The sequence below is a fragment of the Cyprinus carpio genome, chromosome B19, assembly GCF_018340385.1.
Source record: "Cyprinus carpio isolate SPL01 chromosome B19, ASM1834038v1, whole genome shotgun sequence".
Lineage (NCBI taxonomy): Eukaryota > Metazoa > Chordata > Actinopteri > Cypriniformes > Cyprinidae > Cyprinus > Cyprinus carpio.
Genome location: NC_056615.1, coordinates 191,649 through 198,925, shown reverse-complemented (window position 1 = coordinate 198,925; position 7,277 = coordinate 191,649). Strand labels below are relative to the sequence as shown.

General features: G+C 36.2%; 2 long non-coding RNA genes across 4 annotated transcripts; one reads left to right on the top strand and one right to left on the bottom strand.

Moving 5' to 3' along the window:
• Positions 1–620: 620 nt before the first annotated feature.
• Positions 621–4,567, bottom strand: LOC109070660. 2 transcript variants are annotated; one of them, XR_006157321.1, is made up of 4 exons: positions 2,115–4,567; positions 1,828–1,920; positions 834–901; positions 621–714 (listed from the first exon to the last, which is right to left on the bottom strand). It is a non-coding gene; the product is annotated as an uncharacterized LOC109070660 (long non-coding RNA). The 2 variants fall into 2 exon arrangements; XR_006157320.1 differs by having other exon boundaries at positions 1,828–4,567.
• Positions 4,568–5,394: 827 nt separating this feature from the next.
• On the top strand, positions 5,395–6,538 carry LOC122140677. Of its 2 annotated transcripts, XR_006157271.1 has the most exons (3): positions 5,395–5,668; positions 6,085–6,151; positions 6,280–6,538. It is a non-coding gene; the product is annotated as an uncharacterized LOC122140677 (long non-coding RNA). The 2 variants fall into 2 exon arrangements; XR_006157270.1 differs by having other exon boundaries at positions 5,395–6,151.
• The last annotated feature ends 739 nt before the right edge of the window (positions 6,539–7,277 follow it).

The window sequence follows — 7,277 nt, the reverse complement described above, 5'->3', positions numbered from 1 at the left end:
AATTAACGATCCAAGATATACATGTCAGACACTCTTCAGAGGAATATTTGTTCTGCAGTGTATACATACAGTAGGTTCATTTCAATTTGGTCTCATATGTGCTGTGTTGGTGTTGTAATTGCTGTCAAACTATCTCTGAATGCAAATTCTAGAACTAAGTTTTGTATTTAGCTTGTAATTTGCAGTTATTTCTAAAGGTGTGTATATATATATATATATATTATATATATACAACACACACACTGAATTAAAATCAGAATTTAATTAAATCCTTTTCATTTTCACATTTTACATTTCATTTTAAACAATTGTCTAGAAAAATTACACTCCAAGTGTAAAGTGTTACACATGCTGTTGTTGTTCAAATTTTACACTATGGGGTATTTAACACCTCTGCTGTTGTTTTAAGTGTAATTAATAATGTCCTCTTTTCAGTGCAAACAAAAAAAAATAATGTTAATTATGTTAAAAATAAAGGACTCGAGGTCAGCTCTCCAACTGATTTTTTTTATATTAAATGTGTTTTTCATATACAACCCATTTGGCAATATTTTGAGGCAGACAATATGTATTGACAGAAATGTCCAAATGTACCTTTTTGAAGATGTTTTTCAGCTTGACAGGATGACATTTTTCCAGATCCCTTGCAGCCTTGTAATGATGGTGGAATCAAATGAAGTAGGAGACTAATTGACGCAATATAGCTGTCCCATTCTAAATAACAGATATGACAAATTCAGCAAAAAATGCATGAACACAGAATATAGGTACAACATGAATATAGATATTCTTATTCTGAAATATAGCCTAAACTTAGACAATCTGTTTCATACTTCTTAACAGCTGATTCAGAGGTCAGTTGGATCCTTGAAGGTCTTGGGAGAAGCCAGGAACTTGGCTTCTTGAAAAAAAAAAGAAAATTGGGAGTTGGATTAAACAATTAATGACAACGTCTCTCTCAGGAACCATTCTGCTAAGTTGATTGTGTAGTCACACAGTGGCTCTGTTCACAACCTGGCATTAGCAAGCATCTCGGCTGACACATATGGCCATATACTTTTATTACAGGATTCGTTAAAAAATGAAAATTTCATCAGTTTACTTAGCCAAGACTTTTGTTATCTTTGAAACACAACTGAAGATTTACAGTTTCACCTACCTTTAACTCACATTCATACGCAGCCCCGCACGTCACCTGTAGGAGAAAAACATACAATCCGTGCCGATGGTTTTGCAATCTGTCCCGTCAGTTTATAAACGATTTGTTAAACCGAGGGAACAGTTTAAGAATTTGTGAGTACGGTTTAGAAACTGACGGGAAGGATTGCAAAACCGTCGCCACGGATTGTATGTTTTTCTCCTACAAGTGACGTGCGGGGCTGCGTACTTTCACGATACTTGCATAAACGAAACGTTACTTGCCATAAGAAAAACTTCACGGAAGCGCGTTTGTGTCTTGACGCAGATATGACGACACGACAGACATGCTATTCAGCTCTGAGAACAAGCAACGCAAGACAGTAGCGAATAGAAGTTTTTAAACGTGCTCTAATTTCAGACTTTTGCATTAGATAACGTCAATCAAATGTTTGGTAAATGTTCCTCGTTATAGCAGCTCTGTCTGCAGAAAGACTGCACATCTGCAGCGGCGAGAAGCACACTTCAACACGGTGTTATGCGTCACAAAAAAGTTGTTAGCGTATAATGTTTAACACTCACACTATTACCGTTTCAAAGCATGGAAACAGCGAAATGCCGCACTCAATGCTTTCAAAAACAAATTAATTTACCATTTGATGAATTCTCTCATTTCAGTAGAAAACCTACCGAATATAACGTTAGCAGCTTCAGTCTTCAGCGCCAGATTCGCAGTAACCCCAGGCCGAGGAGGGAACACAGGCAAGAGGACGTGTCGACCAACTAAAAATAAAAGAAGCGTAAAGCATATAACGTTATAACATAAATTAACGAACAAACTTAACACTAAACCTGACAAAACACTCGCGGTTAGTAATTTATAAATGTGTTCACCACCAAATCATATTTTGAGTTAAATTATCAACAAAAATGTTTTTCCAATGTACTTTTATCAAGAGAAAAGCAGTCCAGCTTACCGTCTCGGTCGCTCGAAGAAAAGATGGCGTTGTCGCTTCGCGAGGCAGCAGTCACTGAAGGGCGGAGTCCAGACAATTCGGCGGGTTTTATATTTCGCATTTTTAGTGTAAAAGTGAAGTTACACCATATAACAACACTGAACACGAGTACCGTTTAACACTGTGGATTGTTAATTCAAATCTTTGGGAATTAATAACTTTTACCACTGCAAATATTTCACTGCTCACTGCTGATTTTACTGCCCTGTAACGTGCTATGACTTCGTCTCCGCCGAAAGAAAGACCGCCACCTGGACGTTCATTTAATTTGAAAATCAAGCAGCCAATCAGGGCTGGCTCTTGATATTGTACTTTAACCTTTTAAAGAAAAGGTACATATATGTACCTTTTAATGCTTGTGAACATATAAGCGAACCGAATGTGTGCAATTATTAACATTTTACATATTAACAAATTAACATATTAACAAATTATTTACATTGGTAATCATGAAACTGACATATTGACCACACATTCTTCCTGTTTTCACAAATCCTCCAGTCCTGCTGTATCTGGATTCTCTATAATATACAAAAAAAGAAAGATAAGGGACACAGTAACTTAGCAAAAAATATCAATAAAAGACAAATTGAACAATGGCTTGTTACCTTAGACTTAGAAAACTTTAATGTCCTCAGAGAGGCAATTTGTGCCTGGACAACTAAAGTCATCATTATAAACAGAGCTACTGTTAAGAGTAAGTGCGATTAGGTGCGTATAACGTAAAGCTTAGCTAGTGTTATGAAAATATAGCATAACAGCATTTGCTAACCTAATTAAGTTTTTTTTTTTGCCCAAAGATTTATTTTTATCTTTTAATAAATGAAAATCCTTTCACCTTTTCACCTGAAAATTGGTGCAAAGAAAACATTGATTTGATTTATCTGTTTTAGTCCAAAAGTGCATGGTGCACATGCCCAAGTTTGTGATTAACTCATCAGTGAATCTTTATGATTGTACAACATCCCACTATATGATCATCATGTTTTGGTCAGAGGAATGATTTAGCAAAAGTACAATGCAGCCAGTTCACATCATGCATAGGCCCACTCCCCTAACATAGCCTAAATACAGAATGACAATACCAGTACACAGAGGGCATTAAGAACAGAGACAGCCAGAGAGCCAGGCAGCCTGAATGGAGTAAAACAAGCTTGCACTACCCTGACATGTTAGAAGTCTTTGACTTCAGTCATTAATGGCCATCTTGCGATCTTCATCCCACTTTCACAGAGTCCATGGGCCCATGAGCCCCAAAGTCTATTACAGATGCTGGCCTGGGGCTCTTTTCCCAGTACCTACTTTGCTGGTGTCTGTAGTGTCTTATCAACTCTGGCTTCTGATGTCAGTTACATGGCATGCAGACAGGAATGAAATTAGCACCTCACACCTATCAAATACAGGGTCAATTCAAAACTTCCAAGTCCCCTGCCACCAATGCAGAAATATACAATTAAGAAATATTATTTTTCAGAAGCAAAGATAAACTTTGCTGGCCACTTCAGCTTAAGATTCAACAAGTGCAGATACAAGAGTGATAGATAAAAAATATATACATAAAAAAAACAGCTATGTAGGCTACCTTTCATGCAGATATGCTGTAAATAAAAATTGAACATAATAATTACTGTGTGTTATACTACATACACAGATCTAAAATATTGGCTTGAAAGATGGATGAATACAGCAGGAGGTATTGTTGCACAGTGTAACTAAATATACAGTTATTGTACAGGAAATAATTGCACGGCTTAAGTTTAATATAAAATTCTTAAATCAAGAATAGTCAGTGATTGTTTATGTATCATATATCCAGTGTTTCTACTGTCAGGCGCTGACTCAGTGTTTACAATTCTGAAGTGTTCTGTAAAAATTTCATAAGTGGCAGAGAAAAAAATTGAGTGGCAACATTTTCAGCCCCCACCCGTGGACTGTTTCAGCTGCTGCTGTCTGGCAAGTGGTGCTGCAGCCTCAAGTCTCTGATCATCATGCTTTGGGACAGTTTTTCTGCAAAACAACCAGGCTCAAGAATGCTGGACACTAACCTCCTAATGCCTGTCTGCCTGTTGGTGTGAAAGGACTCTTGAATCTTGTGTGCTGATATGTCCTCTTTTGGCTTGGCTTTTAAGGACATTGTCCTTTTTGTCTGTTTGAAATGCTGCCCTGACAGTGTTTTTCTGTTATCGTATATATTGACCATAGACTATATTGACACATGTCCACTTTAAAAACGTTGTAGCATTAAGACACAAAATCAATCTATATTCAACAAAATTCAAGGCCCTCACTGCAGTGAAATCATTAGGCCTCGGTTGATGGGAACAAACAGCCACACTATGAATAAAGCTTTACAATGGGGTGCTATATATTTTTAATTTACAATAGGTGAGCAATGTGTGAAAGACTAGAAATTTATTCTGCGGGCTCAACAGTTCAACCAAGGCTCTTGTAGCATAAACTTGATCTTTGGTAAACTGGGGGTGAAGGAATTGTAGACATTAAAATGGTTGAAACATTACACAACCATGTAAACAAACATTGTAATTGTTTTTCTAGTCTCTGTGCTTTAGATATCACTAAAGGTAATTTAATATATTTACCCAACCGGCACATGACCTACCTTCAACGTTGAAATATGATTGAAATAATGTCAGTTGTTGTTTCAACATTGAAACAATGTTGAAATAACGTTTAATGCTACATCATGGTTGAAAAAGGTTAACAAAAACACTTCTAAATCAACGTTGAATTTTTTACAAGATCTGTACGTTGAAATAACAATGTTTTCAACAACATAAATATAGATATTTATGTTGTATGTTGTTGAAAACATTATGTTGACGTACAGATCTTGTACAAAATTTCAACATCGATTTAGAAGTGTTTCTGCCTTTAAACGTATTATGATAATTAATTAGCATTTAATGATTTTTTTATCATAACAGCTCTTCAATGTATATGTTAAAATATAATTATTATCATTATTAACAATAATAGTTTAACCCTCAAGAGAGCAGTGCAGCAGAAACCTTTTGCCTTATGTGATTTTGTGTGAATTTACAATTTTATCTGCTTGCCTAACAGTTTACATTGCATTGTTACATTTGATTTCTTATTGTGTCTTTTCATTTGAGCAATTAATTAAATAATAATACAGACTGCAAATTAAACTTAATACACAGCTGTGTTAACTCGCGCAAACTATTTATTTTGTTTTTTTTTGTTTAGTTGGTTTACTTTGAGCATGATTGGTTAATCTGTCTGTTTTCCAGGAAACTGTCCAATGAGAATGTGCGCGGCTCTGCGCGCCTATTTTAAATTTGAAAATATGTCTGTTACTCTCGGTCGGAGCAGCTGCTTTGCGTTGATTACTCGGTCAGACCTGGATTATTTTATATCTGCCTGTTGAATTCTCACATTGAGCGAATTTTAGTTGATATGTCAATGAAGAACAAAAGCTGGAATGTGAACAGAGGAAGGGGTCGTACGTGGTCTGTAAAGACTGGCAATATCAGGTAAGAAAACATTTTTCAGTCCTTAACAGTCTAACGTTAACGTTTAGGGACTCGGGTAACTTAACTGTCATCTTAACGTTACTGCAACCTCATAAGATAAATAAGTTATCTCTGTGTGGGTTTTTGTACTGCTTCACTATTAGCGTAGCGATATTAGCATGTAACGTTATTTCATGTGTTAGTACCATCTGACATTGCTGTGTTTCGTTGTTGGTAAGTTAACGTTATGTGTTTATGTTGTCAGCTAACTAAAACTCAAACGCATGAGAGGTAAAAAAGCGTGTGAATGTGTAAAGTGATAAAACCGTCATTTATTCTTTAGAATTATGTTTACATAACCTCTTCAAACACTGATAACGATATTGAAAAGATATTTGTTTACTCTTTATTTATTTATTTTTTTATTTTTTTTTTAGATCAAGCATTGGAATAAGATTTTTATTGGGGGAGAACACCCAACAGAAAGACCCATGATTCACCAACGTAAGTCAATTTTTAACCCACGTACTGTTCGAAAACCTACTCTAGGATAGTATTAAGTATGATTTTCATACTGTTACTGATAGAAAGTCTGAGTAACTTTCTGTCCTTTTGTCTTTCTTCTGCTGAAGTGGCGCACTGAAAGGGGAGATTCATGTCACCTTCATTAGTCCTTTCTTTAATCACTGGACACCATTAAGGGAAAGACCCTCAGACGTGTCATAATAGGATAAATGCGGCTGCAGGTAAAATTATTTGATGGGGTCAGGGTTATTTGATTTTGGTGTTCCAATTGGCTTTTTTTGTGTGCTTCCCTTGCTATGATACACATTTCTGATGGGATTGCCATGCTTTAAAGGGTTAGTTCAGCCAAAAATCAAAATTATGTTATTAATGACTCACCCTCATGTCGTTCCAAACCCGTAAGACATCCGTTCATCTTCGGAACACAGTTTAACCCTCTGAAGTCGATTAACGCGTATACGCGTTTTGGGGTATTTTCTCCTGATAACCCCGAAAAGAACTTAAATTACACTTTCAGTTTTGATCGTACAGATAAGAGCAATACATCAATCGAATCTGTAAAGGGTCTACCTTTTTTTGTATACAGACATAATAACAACAAAACTTTGTGCACTTATAAAATAAAGATAACAAACAAGGAGTGCTGTCTGCAGCCTTTGTCTGCGCTCATCTTCAGTTACAAACGCGTCATTAAAATGAACTGTAACTCAGTGAATACTCAACGAAGAGACATGAGAGAGATATCTACAGAAAGCCTGACATGTCTACTTTTAAACTAAACAAGTGCTGCCGAAAACAAATATTCTGTGATAAAGTAATCCATATGAAAACAACGCGATGTCAGTTTTTCACGTCTCCCTTCATTATCTTCTAATGCGACCACGCCCCTGCGCCGAGCGCGCTTTTGAGATTTTAATGTTTCACTAAAGCGCGCGGCTTTTGAATATGCCCACACAACAGAAGACAACGCAGCGAGATTGTTCTTCAAGTTTTTTTTATTTTACTGTTTGCTTCGCGATGAGAGGAATAAGACATAATTCACCCCCCAAAAAGATGTGATGTGGTTGAGGATTGAGATTTGGATTTCCTCAGAAAAAAAGAATGA